This window comes from Schistocerca piceifrons, chromosome 7, assembly GCF_021461385.2.
Source record: "Schistocerca piceifrons isolate TAMUIC-IGC-003096 chromosome 7, iqSchPice1.1, whole genome shotgun sequence".
In the NCBI taxonomy this organism is placed as follows: Eukaryota; Metazoa; Arthropoda; class Insecta; order Orthoptera; family Acrididae; genus Schistocerca; species Schistocerca piceifrons.
In genome coordinates this window covers 58,603,374-58,616,625 of record NC_060144.1, presented here as the reverse complement: position 1 = coordinate 58,616,625, position 13,252 = coordinate 58,603,374, and the positions used below count along the sequence as shown (strand labels likewise).

The window sequence follows — 13,252 nt, the reverse complement described above, 5'->3', positions numbered from 1 at the left end:
CATTAAACTTCTGTATGAGCTGTGATTGTTCAGTTTTTTTCATTGTGGTCACTCAGTGAGATTTATGTGGGAGGAAGTAATATGTTGCCCAACTATTCTTTGAAAGATATGCCCTCAGAATCTCAACAGTAACCTTCTCCTTGATACACAATGGCTTTCATGTATGAGCATCTCCGTAACACACTAAATGATCCCTTGATGAAATGTTGGATCTCCTCTTATCTTATCTGTCAATCCTACATGGTAAGAGTCCCAGACTGATGAAGTATATTGTGTAATGTATTCACAAATTGCAAATATGATTGTACAGCAACTATATGATTTACTAGTAACATATCAAAATTTGTGCCGGACTTGGACTCGAACCTGGATTTCTAGCTTCATGGGAGTGGTCACCTTAACTGCCTTGGCCACCCAAGCATGCCTCCAGGAACAACTCAAACTTCCACATGTCCTAGCATCTGTATACATTAGTGCTCGCATACAAATTGTATGATTCCTGCACAGGGAGAGACATTGTTTTGCTTGTCAGATTGTCGTGCTTTGGTATGAAATACAGTAGGGCAGTGTCTATATTATATAGTGTGTGTATAGTTCGGTGAAATGTTCCTTTGGGCATGCATGCATGCATGCTTGCATGCATGCACGCTTGCATACATCGAACTATACAGACACTGTAAAATATACACTCTCCCCTGTTGACGAAAAATACTCCAGAAATGGCCGAACAAGTGTTTTGTAGTGCTGCTTGTGGAAAGGTATAGGGACGTGGTGGGGGCAGGGTAGGGCTGCAAGATGTAGTCAGGAGGTTTGAGGGAGGTGGGGATGTTTGAGGGAGTGGGAGGGGAAGGGGAGAGGAGGAGGAGGAGGAGGGAAAGACTCGTGGGTGTATTGGTGGAATAGAAGGCTGTGTAGCACTGGAGTGGGACTAGGGAAGGGGGTAGGTGAAGGAAGGATATGGACTAGCGAAAAGTGAGAAGGATGGGTCATCGTCAGAGTCTGTTGAACCTTGTTGGCAAGTGGGGTGCACTCAGTCCTTTTGAGGGCAGTTGAGCAGCTACGTGATTGAAAAGTAGTGGCTCTGGTCACAAAAACTGATAGGGGCTGGGAGTGCAGTGTGCTGACCAAAGCCCCTCCATATCAGTATCCAACGATGCCTATCGGCTGAGGATGACACGACGGCCGTCTGTACCATTGAGCCTTGCGAGGCCTGTTCAGATGGAGTTTTGTTTAGTATATATTGTAGGGAGAGTTCCCACCTGTGCAATTCAGAGAAGCTGGTGTTGGTTGGAAGGATTCAGATGGCATAGGCTACGAAGCAGCCATTGAAATGTTGTTGTGGGCTGCGTGTTCAGCAGCTGGGTGGCCCAGCTGTCTCTTGGCAATAATTTCAGTGACCATTCATGGGGACAGACAACTTGCTGGCTGTCATGCCCACATAGAAAGCAGCACAGTGGTTGCAGCTTAGTTTGAGATCACATTACTGCTTTCATAAGTAGCCCTGCCTTTGATGGAATAGTTGATGCCTGTGGCCAAACTGGAGTAGCTGGTAGTGGGAGGATATATGGGACAGGTCTTGGATCTAGGTGTATTACAGGGCTATAAGCGATGGGGCAAGGGGTTGGTAATGAGTGGAGTAGGTTCAGTGGGTTGTTGAATATCACCCCACTTGCAGTGGCATTACGCTGCCCACTGAACCTATGCAGGTCCTTGTCCATACTTACTCCAGCTCTGTGGCCAAACATACTGCCCACGACAACATGCTTCATTTCAGTGACTGCTTTACAGCCTACACCAACTAGATGCTTCCTGCCAGCATTAGTTTTTCTGAATTCCGCAGGTGGGAACGCTCCGTGCAGTATATCCTACATTCCTGTAACCTGGTCTGGCCTCGATCGTCACTAGTCTCTGTCCTTTATCCACCTAGCCCCTTCCCTACACCTACTTCAGCACTACACAGTCTCCTATTCCACTGATACACCCACTAGTCCTTTCCCGCCTCTTACTTTTCTGCCCCCCCCCCCCCCTGCCCCCTCCATGCACCTAGCATCCTTACCCTGTTCCCACCATGTCACTGCGTGGACCCACAAGCAATGCTACATCTTCCCCCACTACCCATAGACTGCTTCTCCCATCAGATGTAGCTGCTGTGTGCAGTCCCGGGAGACCATTCCGGCAAAAGCACTTGCTATTGGTTGGAGGCCCATGAGCCTGTTCCTGATTTATATGAAGATGAAAGCCGTAGCTGCTTCCTCCTTGTGGCACATTTCTTCATGGCTTCCAGTGGTGCTTCTTGGTTCAGATACCTAATCCTTATAAATGTTCTTGTTCTTACATAAAGAGCAATACCTGTGTCGTGAACCTCAAGAAACTTTTGTTTCAGAGTAGAGCACAGAGACTTTACAGTGTATTTTTGTTTGCACACTCCATTTCCATGAAAAGCAACAAATTCTTCTTCAAATGTCAAAACTTCATTTGTCCAACGTGACATTGGAGAGTAGAGACCACACAAGATATAATTGATATCCAGTCAGCATTAGGCTGTCTTACTTCACTTTTTCCTGCTGTAAAACTGAATGATTCATCAATGTTTTGGCACTTAAATGCAGTTTAGCCTAAGATGGTCTTCAGCACATCTGGAAGAACATTCGAGACTACAGAGTCATTGCACACTTGATATCACATCTGTAAATAAATTTTCTTTGAAGTTCACAGCTTCTGGGTTTTATCATACTGGCAATTCATCCACAACAGTTACACAGAGCTCACTGGTAATGAAACTTAAGAATGCAGAATCTGAGTGGATGTCACACTGAGAAGACTCTGCATTTAGGTCTTCAGTAACTGGTCTTTTCCCAGAGAAAGAAATATCACTTGTACTATCTGTCAATATAAGGAGATGCACTCTGTTCCTTACTTCAAATGATGTAGGGTTGTTGTAAAATATATCTAATCCGTGTACCCCCACAAAAAAAGATAAATAAATAAATTCCCAACCAATCTTGATTTAATCTGGAAGTGTATATGTAGCTGACATTCACACTTTAGAAAAGACCAAAGAGAGATTTTATTGACGTAATGAAACGTTTATGGAAAGGCAAGAATGTGTCATCAACTTGCATTCCTGAACAAATGTTTAAGAATCTATTTAGAGTCTTCTCTTGAATTAAGAGATTCATTCCATGACCACTACGCAGAGGTGAGCATTCATCTTGGACATCAGATATGTCATTAATAAGTTCAATAAAAATTTCTTTCAGTGTCTTTGTGGAGAACATACTTAAAAACCTGAGCCATCCATTGTGAAACAAGCATTCTGCTACCATTACATTCTGCTTTGCTCATCCAGTCACATTTAAGTGTGCGTCAGTAATGTGGTATGTTACCGTTAGGTCACTTTTTTAATGTTTAAAAAGTTCCCATATAATTGTGTTAGTTACCTTGTACCCATTAGGTAGCTTACTTCCTCTATCAATGAAATGGTTCCTCAACACCTTTAATAGATTTGGTACATTGGAGAAAACCCATACATTCCTGGTTTTGTCTTCTTGATTTATCTGTATTGAAACACAATTCCTTCCAAACATTTATATTTTTACCACCTATATCACAGCTACAGCATATATTCCCATTTCCTAAACTGCCTTGATGGGGCTATGAAGCAAACTACTAATCATAATTGTGATGAAATCATAATAAATTGGTTGCTACCACAGTCCACACAACCCATGAATCTTGCAGATTTGAGTATTTCAATGTGGACCATCTCGTATATCCTCTGATGAAGTGTAACATATGCAGCCACCAACATTCATTTCATCAAATGTCAAAACTGATAATCTCTCTTGGGTAGTGAAAGTGTTTCACTTAGTCTTCAATAAACACAGCATGTTGTTGTTGTTGTGGTCTTCAGTCCTGAGACTGGTTTGGTGCAGCTCTCCATTCTACTCTATCCTGTGCAAGATTCTTCATCTCCCAGTACCTACTGCAACCTACATCCTTCTGAATCTGCTTAGTGTATTCATCTCTTGGTCTCCCTCTACGATTTTTACCCTCCACACTGCCCTCCAATACTAAATTGGTGATCCCTTGATGCCTCAGAACATGTCCTACCAACCGATCCCTTCTTCTAGTCAAGTTGTGACACAAACTTCTCTTCTCCCCAATCCTATTCAACACCTCCTCATTAGTTATGTGATCTACCCATCTAATCTTCAGCATTCTTCTGTAGCACCACATTTCAAAAGCTTCTATTCTCTTCTTGTCTAAACTATTTATCGTCCATGTTTCACTTCCATACATGGCTACACTCCATACAAATACTTTCAAAAACGACTTCCTGACACTTAAATCTATACTCGATGTTAACAAATTTCTCTTCTTCAGAAACACTTTCCTTTCCATTGCCAGTCTACATTTTATATCTTCTCTACTTCGACCATCATCAGTTATTTTGGTCCCCAAATAGCAAAACTCCTTTACTACTTTAAGTGTCTCATTTCCTAATCTAATACCCTCAGCATCACCCGACTTAATTCGACTACATTCCATTATCCTCGTTTTGCTTTTGTTGATGTTCACCTTATATCCTCCTTTCAAGACACTAACCATTCCATTAAACTCCTCTTGCAAGTTAAACTCCTCTTGCAAGCCTTTGCTGTCTCTGACAGAATTACAATGTCATCGGTGAACCTCAAAGTTTTTATTACTTCTCCATGGATTTTAATACCTACTCCGAATTTTTCTTTTGTTTCCTTCACTGCTTGCTCAATATACAGATTGAATAACATCGAGGAGAGGCTACAACCCTGTCTCACTCCCTTCCCAACCACTGCTTCCCTTTCATGCCCCTCAACTCTTATAACTGCCATTTGGTTTCTATACAAATTGTAAAGATCCTTTCGCTCCCTATATTTTTTTCCCCCTGCCACCTACAGAATTTGAAAGAGAGTATTCCAGTCAACATTGTCAAAAGTTTTCTCTAAGTCTACAAATGCTAGAAATGTAGGTTTGCCTTTTCTTAATCTAGCTTCTAAGATAAGTCGTAGGGTCAGTATTGCTCACGTGTTCCAATATTTCTACGGAATCCAAACTGATCTTCTCCTAGGTCGGCTTCTACTAGTTTTTCCATTCTTCTGTAAAGAATTTGCGTTAGTATTTTGCAGCAGTGACTTATTAAACTGATAGTTCGGTAATTTTCACATCTGTCAACACCTGCTTTCTTTGGGATTGGAATTATTATATTCTTCTTGAAGTCTGAGGGTATTTCGCCTGTCTCATACGTCTTGCTCACCAGATGGTAGACTTTTGTCAGGACTGGCTCTCCCAAGGCCGTCAGTAGTTCTAATGGAATGTTGTCTACTCCCGGGGCCTTGTTTCGACTCAGCTCTTTCAGTGCTCTGTCAAATTCTTCGCGCAGTACCATATCTCCCATTTTGTCTTCATCTACATACTCTTCCATTTCCTTAATATTGTCCTCAAGTACATCGCCCTTGTATAGATCTTCCATATACTCCTTCCACCTTTCTGCTTTCCCTTCTTTGCTTAGAACTGGGTTTCCATCTGAGCTCTTAATATTCATACAAGTGGTTCTCTTTTCTCCAAAGGTCTCTTTAATTTTCCTGTAGGCAGTATCTATCTTACCCCTAGTGAGATAAGCCTCTATATCCTTACATTTATCCTCTAGCCATCCCTATTTAGCCATTTTGCACTTCCTGTCGATCTCATTTTTGAGATGGTTGTATTCCTTTTTGCCTGCTTCATTTACTGCATTTTTATATTTTCTCCTTTCATCAATTAAATTCAATATTTCTTCTGTTACCCAAGGATTTCTACTAGCCCTCATCTTTTTACCTACTTGATCCTCTGCTGCCTTCACTACTTCATCCCTCAAAGCTACCCATTCTACTTCTACTCCATTTCTTTCCCCCCTTCCTGCCATTTGTTCCCTTACGCTCTCCCTGAAACTCTGTACAACCTCTGGTTTAGTCAGTTTATCCAGGTCCCATCTCCTTGAATTCCCACCTTTTTGCAGGTTCTTCAGTTTTAATCTACAGTTCATAACCAATAGATTGTGGTCAGAGTCCACATCTGCCCCTGGAAATGTCTTACAATTTAAAACCTGGTTCCTAAATCTCTGTCTTACCATTATATAATCTATCTGAAATCTGTCAGTATCTCCAGGCTTCTTCCATGTATACAACCTTTTTTTATGATTCTTGAACCAAGTGTTAGGATATCTTCGAGAATATCTGGTCTACATTTAAATTCCTTCATCCCTTTCTGAAGTGTTGTAGTGTTGGCAGAAGAGCCAACACTGTGTTTCTAGAGGAGGCCGAAATGCATGCGTTTAATTACATGCTGACTGGCGTGAGGTCTGGAACAGGACAATATCTTGAGAATTGCAAATAAAGTACGTAGATGATATAATACTTAACTTTAATCCACAGTTGTAGAACATTGCTCTTGATGATACGTGCTTCACATAATAAATATCAATTGAATACGGCGCCTTGCTAGGTCGTAGCAAGTGTAACTGAAGGCTATGCTAACTATCGTCTCGGCAAATGAGAGCATATTTGTCAGTGAACCATTGCTATGAACGTCGGCTGTACAACTGGGGCGAGTGCTAGTAAGTCTCTCTAGACCTGCCGTGTGGTGGCACTCGGTCTGCTATCACTGAGAGTGGCGACACGCGGGTCCAGCGTATACCAATGGACCGCGGCCGATTTAAAGGCTACCACCTAGCAAGTGTGGTGTCTGGCGGTGACACCACAAGTGTTACCCTGTAAGGCAAAGGCACTTTTCACTTTTGCAAATAAGCATATGCTTTTGGCAGTAGAACTCTTGAAGTCAATGAATTGGCAATGTCCTTTGAATTCCATTTTTCCCTTTTGTTTTCTTTCAACAGGCACCATATCTGCCCTAGTATAAAACACTTTGACAACACATTGCTTACACTTTTGTGTAATTTCTTTTTTTCTTTCATGTCAGATGACATTTTTGTACACTTTAATGAAAGAACATGGCAAAGAGCATTCGTTTTAGTAAGGCTACATCACATTTTTAGTGCTGCTTCTTTCTGTGCATTAAGTTCTTTTAAAAAAATTCATTTTCGGCCTTCAATTCCTTAATTTCTAAATTAAATTTTTATTCACTATTTCACTGAGCTCATGAACGGAATGTATAGCTGTGGTCTGGTTGGATGTTGGTTTTTTTCAAAGTTCATTTTTACAAACTTCTTACTTCAGAGACTGGGAGTTGTTCTCGACTGCCAGAACTCTAAAGACTGAATTTACTCTTATTACTCCTGGAATTCTTTACTAAGCACTATACAACTACATTAATTTCTCATTATTAATCAAATAAATAATATACAAAAGCAATAAAATATCAGTGACATAAATTAGTACAAAATTGATAATATTTAAAAATAGAATTTCAAGAAATTGATAGGATTCAGACTCACAACCTTGAGCATATGAAGTAAGAATCTTACCAGTTGTGCTAAACAACCACTTTGAGGAACACTCTTGTTAAGGTTACAAAGCATCACTCAAAATGTGCAGGTAAAACACTTCAGTCACATGTTGTACAATGTTCTTAAATTGAAATAGTTAACACATCTAGAGAATATGAAAAAAGTAATGGCTATTTCCATGATAAATGAAACTATAATATCCAGGAACAAAAGATAGTAGACGTGAGAAACATACTTTATTTCTATCCTCCACAATGTAGTGAGTCACTCATTATCATAGAGTAATTCAGTACCTCGTGATAACAGCATTAAATTTATGTGAATCAATTTATTTTAAGATAATTTTCGAGTTACCATTATTTTATGTACTGCACAACCAACAAAGCACAGAAACATCTCAAGTCTAACAACACCTCCTCTGACAAATGTAACAAAAGTGGCATGTATTAGTTAACATGTAGTTCATGCCCTTCTTTTTTCATAGAGCAAACAAAACATCTCTGAGCCTTAAAAAGATCATCTCATAGAGTAAAACAACAATCTAAATAGTATTGAAACCAATCTAAAAGTTCTCAGAGAAAATAAAAGTCTCTATCAAAAACTCACAATAGAGGAGAACCACCACATATAAAAAGCAATAATACAAGGAAAGAAAAATTTGAACTAATATACAACACCATGCAGCAAAACTCTCTTTGTAACATTTGAACAATTGCAGATGCAGCTACCTAGTTCCGAATCTGACAGAGGCAGCTATCAGATGGTGCATAAACCTTGTTCAGTAACTGACTTAAAAATATACACATTGATGTCGTGGCCTTTGCTGTACTGTTGATTGTGGGATTGCAGCAGAAAAGTTTTCTGTAAAGTGCTACAATCACATTTACTGATGAGAACGATTTGTAATATACTGCAGCAATGTTGCTCTTTATTCCACTGGAATAAGGTAAATGGTGGTGAAATATTATTAAAAGGAAAGTTGCCACTCACCATATAGCAGATATGCTGAACTGCAGATGTTGTTTGTTGTTGTTGTGGTCTTCAGTCCTGAGACTGGTTTGATGCAGCTCTCCATGCTACTCTATCCTGTGCAAGCTTCTTCATCTCCCAGTACCTACTGCAACCTACATCCTTCTGAATCTGCTTAGTGTATTCATCTCTTGGTCTCCCTCTACAATTTTTACCCTCCATGCTGCCCTACAGTAATAAATTGCTGATCCCTTGATGCCTCAGAACATGTCCTACCAACCGATCCCTTCTTCTAGTCAAGTTGTGCCACAAACTCCTCTTCTCTCCAATTATATTCAATACCTCCCCATTAGTTATGTGATCTAAACATCTAATCTTCAGCATTCTTCTGTAACACCACATTTCGAAAGTTTCTATTCTCTTCTTGTCTAAACTATTTATCATCCACATTTCACTTCCGTACGAGGCTACACTCCATACAAATACTTTCAGAAATGACTTCCTGACACTTAAATCTATACTCGATGTTAACAAATTTCTCTTCTTCAGAAACACTTTCCTTGCCATTGCCAGCCTACATTTTATATCCTCTCTACTTCGACCATCATCAGTTATTTTGCTCCCCAAATTGCAAAACTCCTTTACTACTTTAAGTGTCTCATTTCCTAATCTAATTCCCTCAGTATCACCCGACTTAATTCGACTACATTCCATTATCCTCGTTTTGCTTTTGTTGATGTTCATCTTATATCCTCCTTTCAAGACACTGTCCATTCCGTTCAGCTGCTCTTCTAGGTCCTTTGCTGTCTCTGACAGAATTACAATATCATTGGCGAACCTCAAAGTTTTTATTTCTTCTTCATGGATTTTAATGCCTACTCTGAATTTTTGTTTTGTTTCCTTCACTGCCTACTCAATATACAGATTGAATAACATCGGGGATAGGCTACAACCCTGTCTCACTCCCTTCCTAACCACTGCTTTCCCTTTCATGCCCCTTTACTCTTATAATTGCCATCTGCTGTCTGTACAAATTGTAAATAGCCTTCCATTCCCTCTATTTTACCCCTGCCACCTTCAGAATTTGAAAGAGAGTATTCCAGTTAACATTGTCAAAAGCTTTCTCTAAGTCTACAAATGCTAGAAACGTAGGTTTGCCTTTTCTTAATCTTTCTTCTAAGATAAGTCGTAAGGTCAGTATTGCCTCACGTGTTCCAACATTTCTACGGAATCCAAACTGATCTTCCCTGAGGTCGGCTTCTACTAGTTTTTCCATTCGTCTGTAAAGAATTCGTGTTAGTATTTTGCAGCTGTGACTTATTAAACTGATAGTTCGGTAATTTTCACATCTGTCAACACCTGCTTTCTTTGGGATTGGAATTATTATATTCTTCTTGAAGTCTGAGGGTATTTCGCCTGTCTCATACATCGTGCTCACCAGATGGTAGAGTTTTGTCATGACTGGCTCTCCCGAGGCCATCAGTAGTTCTAATGGAATGTTGTCTACTCCCGGGGCCTTGTTTCGACTCAGGTCTTTCAGTGCTTTGTCAAACTCTTCACGCAGTATCTTATCTCCCATTTCGTCTTCATCTACATCCTCTTCCATTTCCTTAATATTGTCCTCAAGTACATCGCCCTTGTATAGATCTTCTATATACTCCTTCCACCTTTCTGCTTTCCCTTCTTTGCTTAGAACTGGGTTTCCATCTGAGCTCTTAATATTCATACAAGTGGTTCTCTTCTCTCCAAAGGTCTCTTTAATTTTCCTGTAGGCAGTATCTATCTTACCCCTAGTGAGACAAGCCTCTACATCCTTACATTTGTCCTCTAGCCATCCCTGCTTAGCCATTTTGCACTTCCTGTCGATGTCATTTTTGAGACGTTTGTATTCCTTTTTGCCTGCTTCATTTACTGCATTTTTATATTTTCTCCTTTCATCAATTAAATTCAATATTTCTTCTGTTACCCAAGGATTTCTATTAGCCCTCCTCTTTTTACCTACTTCATCCCTCAGAGCTACCCATTCTTCTTCTACTGTATTTCTTTCCCCCATTCCTGTCAGTTGTTCCCATATGCTCTCCCTGAAACTCTGTACAACCTCTGGTTCTTTCAGTTTATCCAGGTCCCATCTCCTTAAATTCCGTCCTTTTTGCAGTTTCTTCAGTTTCAATCTGCAGTTCATAACCAATAAATTGTGGTCAGAATCCACATCTGCCCCAGGAAATGTCTTACAATTTAAAACCTGGTTCCTAAATCTCTGCCTTACCATTATATAATCTATCTGATACCTTTTAGTATCTCCAGGATTCTTCCAGGTATACAACCTTCTTTTATTATTCTTGAACCAAGTGTTAGCTATGATTAAGTTATGCTCTGTGCAAAATTCTACAATGCGGCTTCCTCTTTCATTCCTTCCCCCCAATCCATATTCACCTACTATGTTTCCTTCTCTCCCTTTTCCTACTGACGAATTCCAGTCACCCATGACTATTAAATTTTCGTCTCCCTTCACTACCTGAATAATTTCTTTTATCTCGTCATACATTTCATCTATTTCTTCATCATCTGCTGAACTAGTTGGCATATAAACTTGTACTACTGTAGTAGGCATGGGCTTTGTGTCTATCTTGGCCACAATAATGCGTTCACTATGCTGTTTGTAGTATCTAACCCGCACTCCTATTTTTTATTCATTATTAAACCTACTCCTGCATTACCTCTATTTGATTTTGTATTTATAACCCTGTAATCACCTGACCAAAAGTCTTGTTCCTCCTGCCACCGAACTTCACTAATTCCCACTATATCTAACTTTAACCTATCCATTTCCCTTTTTAAATTTTCTAACCTACCTGCCCGATTAAGGGATCTGACATTCCACATTCCGATCCATAGAACGCCAGTTTTCTTTCTCCTGATAACGACGTCCTCCTGAGTAGTCCCCGCCCGGAGATCCAAATGGGGGACTATTTTACCTCCGGAATATTTTACCCAAGAGGACGCCATCATCATTTAATCATACAGTAAAACTGCATGTCCTCGGGAAAAATTACGGCTTTAGTTTCCCCTTGCTTTCAGCCATTGAACTGCAGATAGGCACAACAAAAAGACAGTCACAAATAAGCTTTCGGCCAGTAAGGCCTTTGTCAAAAATAGACAACAAGCTTGTGCCGCCCCCCCCCCCCCCTCTCCACACACACACACACACACACACACACACACACACACACACACACACACACACACACACACACACGGAAATGCAACTCACTCACTCATGACTGCAGTCACTGGCAACTGAAGCCACTTTTGATGAAGGCTTTACTGGCTGAAAGCTTATTTGTGACAGTCGTATTGTTGTGCCTATGTGGGTCCCACCATCTCCGCTATATGGTGAGAGGCAGCTTTCCTTTTCATAATACTGTTATATTCCAGCCTGGATTTTCCATTGTTTGCAGATGGCGGTGGATTTGATAACAACAAGCATGACTGCATACGTCTAGTTCACACACACACACACACACACACACACACACACACACACTAATCCATCCCCCCCCCCCCTTGTACTACAGAAGCTTGCACCAAACATTCAAAATTAGTGTTACACTGGACAAACCTGGTGAGTGGTGACAGGAACCTATCATCTCTTGATGAGTGTGGCAATGTACGGAGGTGAAAAACATGTCAATAATGGTGTACATAAGTGTTCATTTTGAACTAGACTCATGCAATTATACTTCTTATTATCAAATCCACCCTCATTTGCCTTATTCCAGAGGAATAAAGGGCACAGTTGCTGCAATTTATCACAAATTATTTGCATCAATGAAAGTGATTGTAGTACTGTACAAAAAACTTTTCTGCTGCACTTGCACAATCAACAGTACAGCAAAGGCCATGATGTCAATGTGTATATTTTTAAGTCAGCTGATGAGCAAGATTTATGCACCATCTGATACCTTCCCCTGCCAGATTAGGAACAGGGTGGCTGCATTTGCAGTTGTTAACTTTCACAACAGGGCAAGATTAAATATTTGTGTTTTCCTGCATATCATCCTGTTTACCTTTTTGAAATAATCTCTCAAAATTGATGTATGAATTTAAAAATACTGTTAAATAATGTTCTCTATCCATCGCTGTCCATCTTTTGCCACCTTCATTATTGGTGTGCAGCACCTACCTCTACATCTACATTCTGCAAACCACCATGAAGTGCCTGGCAGAGGACACATCCCATTGTACAAGTTATTAGGGTTTCTTCTTGTTCCATTCATGTATAGGCCGTGGGAAGAATGATTGCTTGAATGCATCTGTGCGTGCAGTAATTATTCCAAATGTATTCTCATGATCCCTATGTGAGCAGTATATAGGGAGTTGTAGTATATCCCTAGAGTAGTCATTTAAAGCTGGTTCTTGAAACTTTGTTAATAGACTTTCTCAGAATAGTTTATTCTGTCTTCAAGAGTCAGCCAGTTCAGTGTCTCTGCAACATTCTCCCATGGGTTGAACAAGCCTATCACCTTTTGTGCTGCCCTTCCCTGTGTACATTCAGTATCTCCTATTAGTCCTATCTGATATGGGTCCCACACACATGATTGTTGCCATTGCATCACATTTATTACCTGCAATGAAAAAACAGCACCTAACTGATACTTAGTGTTCAGTACATAAATATTCATCACTGGAGGTGCATTATTCTTGCACAACTTTGTCATTCTGTCAGCTAACATGCTGTGACCCAGTTTTCAGTGTGATTGGCGAGAAGCAACCCTTCATTTTCACCACAACATTCCACTCACC

General features: G+C 40.2%; 1 protein-coding gene across 1 annotated transcript in view; it reads left to right on the top strand.

Moving 5' to 3' along the window:
• Positions 1 to 13,252, top strand: part of LOC124709129 (Bloom syndrome protein homolog) — a 189,955-nt gene that overhangs the window by 163,099 nt on the left and 13,604 nt on the right. The window lies entirely within an intron of this gene.